General features: G+C 39.3%; 1 pseudogene; it reads left to right on the top strand.

Moving 5' to 3' along the window:
• The first annotated feature begins 1,211 nt into the window (after window positions 1-1,211).
• LOC122493514 lies at window positions 1,212-2,398 on the top strand (annotated as a pseudogene).
• Window positions 2,399-3,210: the final 812 nt, after the last annotated feature.

The following is a 3,210-nucleotide window of genomic DNA, read 5'->3' as shown; positions in this document are numbered from 1 at the left end:
AATTAAATGTACACAAACTGATGCAATAGCAGTGTGGGAGTTTGGGGATTCTATGAAAACCTGGTCGAATACTTCAGAAAGAGTTGACAAAGGCAAGAAAATTATTGTGGTAAGATATTTGTGAAAGAGTGTGAGGTATATTTAACAATCCAGGCAGATTCTGCTCTCAGGCTACCTCACAACCCCTTAACTTCTAGCTCTGCTTTTAGTAAATTAAAACTAGGAGACACAGGAGACAGTGTCTTGTGGGTATGCAGGACGCAAGGAAGATGACCGAGCTCTCCTCAGAACACTGAAAAGAGGGGCCTTGACTCTTCATCAAATATTAGTGAACAACATGAATATTTAAAGCATGTTTATATTGGGGCACCTGGGTGCCTCAGTCGTTAACCATCTGACTCTTGATCTCGACCCAGGTCATGATCTCATGGTTCATGTGTTAGAGCCCCTCATTGGGCTCTGCATTGATGGCACAGAGGCTGCTTTGAATTCTGTCTCCCACCCTCTCTCTCTCTCTGCCCCTCACCTGCTTGTGCTCTTGCTCTCTCGCTCTTTCTCAAAATAAATAAATCAACTTTAAAAATTAATTAATTAATTAATTAATTTCAAAAAACAAAACATGTATATATTGTTTTCATGAGTCCTTTCTTTTATGTTCCTATTTGAGTATAGTTGACATACATTGTTACATTAGTTTCAGGTGTACAGCATAGTGATTGGACAATTCTATACATCATGCTATGCTCACCACAAGCGTAGCTACCATTTGTCACCATACAACATTGTTATAATGTCACTCATGACATTCTCTATGCTTTGCCTTTTATCCCCATGACTTATTCATTCCATAACTGGAAGCCTATATCTCCCTCCCTTTCACCCATCTTGTCCACCTTCTAGCAGCCATCAGTTTGTTCTCTGTATTCATTGATCTGATTCTGCTTTTTGTTTCTTTGTTCATTCATTTGTTTTTTTTAGATTTCACATATGACTGAAATCATATGGTATTTGTCTTTCTTAGTCTGACTTATTTCACTTAGCATTACACATTCTTTGTCCATCTATGTTGTCTCAAATGGTACAATCTTGGGCAGAACTTTCCAGAATGCTTGGTCAGAAGTGGAGGAGCCATGGCTGGCCAAACTACACCCAGGAATGAGCTCCTTCCCACTCCCTCACACCAACCTTGGCCTGCTCACCTGCTGTAGAAAATGGTGAAAGAAACTACTGTGATGTTTGGGGGTCAAACCCAGTGCTACCCAGGAAGAATTGAAAAAGGCTTACAGGAAACTGGCTTTGAAGTACCACCCTGACAAGAATCCAAATGAAGGAGAGAAGTTTAAACAGATTTCTCAAGCTTATGAAGTGCTCTCTGATGCAAAGAAAAGGGAATTATATGACAAAGGAGGAGAACAGGCAATTAAAGAAGGTGGAGGAGGCAGTGGTTTGGACTCTCCCATGGACACCTTTGATATGTTTTTTGGAGGAGGAGGAAGGATGCAGAGAGAAGGGAGAGGTGAAAATGTTGTACATCAGCTCTCTGTAACCTTAGGAGATTTATGTAACAGTGCAATAAGAAAACCAGTTCTGTAGAAGAATGTGATTTGCGACAAATGTGAAGGCCAAGGTGGTAAGAAAGGAGTGGTAGAATGTTGTCCCAATGGCTGAGGTACTAGAGTGCAAGTAAGAATTCATCAGACAGGACCTGGAATGGTTCAGCAAATTCAATCTGTGTGCATTGAGTGCCAGGACCCTAGGGAATGGATCAGTCCTAAAGATAGATGTAAAAGCTGCAATAGAAGGAAGAGAATTCGAGAAAGGAAGATTCTAGAAGTTCATATTGACAAGGGCATGAAAGATGGCCAGAAAATAACATTCCATGGTGAAGGAGACTAAGAACCAGGACTGGAGCCACGAGCTATTATCATTATTTTAGATCTGAAGGGCCATGCTGTTTTTACTTGGTGAGGAGAGGATCTTCTCTTGTATATGGACATACAGCTGGTTGAAGCACTGTATGGCTTTCAAAAGCCAATATCTACTCGTGACAACAGAACCATTGTCATCACCTCTCATCCAGGTCAGACTGTCAAGCAGAGAGATATCAAGTGTGCTAAATGAAGGCATGCCAATTTATTGTAGGGTGAATATGAAAAGGGTCACCAATTCATCGAAATTAAGGTAAACTTTCCTGAGAGCGGCTTTCTCTCTCCTGATAAACTCTTTGCTAGAAAAACTCCTATCTGAGAAGAAGGAAGTAGAAGAGACTGATGAAATGGACGAGGTAGAACTGGTGGACTTTGGTCCAAATCAGGAAAGATGGCACCATCACAATGGAGAAGCATATGAGAATGATGAACATCTTCCTGGGGATGGTGTTCAGTGTCGGACCTCTTAATGGGGCCTGTGAATAACCTGCTGGCATCTTGTATGCAGTAGTGAATGAGAGAAGGACTGTAATCATAGCTCATTGTTTTTGTTTTAATATTCAACAATTGTAATGTTTTAAAAGTTAAATGAAGAATAAACTCAAATATTAAAACTCTGCCTTTGCCCCATATGTATGATGACTTCAGTGTGCAAGATAAGTTTAACACTCGTAAAAACTACTTAAAAAAAAATCTCCCCTAGCATTTGTTAGGCCATACCTTGTAACTGATTTCAGCTCTAGGTACCTGAAATAGTTTAGACTGAAATGCTAGGTGTATGTATTGATTTCAGTGTATGACCCTTAATTGGCAAACTATGAAGTTAAAACTTGTGTTTAATTGGCAGTCAGAAGAAGAACTTAACTTGTAGGGAAGTGTTGGTCTGTAGTTCTATTCAATGGGATTGATTGTGATGCTTCTGCAATTATTCTATTGCCTCAACTGTTATTTGAAGATGGCATGCTGTGTGATTAATTGGGCCTGTGGTATCAGTGGTGGAAAGGTACCTTGCTAAAGAAGCATTTATCATAATCTGCCATTTGAGGTCTTGCACTTATAGAATTGCATTCCCTTCTGCTGTGCCATCTTATATATATTATATAAAATTTTATATCTTATGTATATTTTTTATATTTATTTACATTTTATATACATATAAAATCAGTCTTGGTTACACTTTTTTTCCTTCTCTTTGTACCATGATAAGCTTCAGAGTAATGACTTTGGGAGCAGGGTAACTTAGAGTGAAGAGACATTTGCATGGAGAAGTGAATTTGCATGT

This window comes from Prionailurus bengalensis, chromosome D2 (genome assembly GCF_016509475.1).
Source record: "Prionailurus bengalensis isolate Pbe53 chromosome D2, Fcat_Pben_1.1_paternal_pri, whole genome shotgun sequence".
Classification (NCBI taxonomy): Eukaryota; Metazoa; Chordata; class Mammalia; order Carnivora; family Felidae; genus Prionailurus; species Prionailurus bengalensis.
This window is presented reverse-complemented; position numbering and strand designations above follow the sequence as displayed.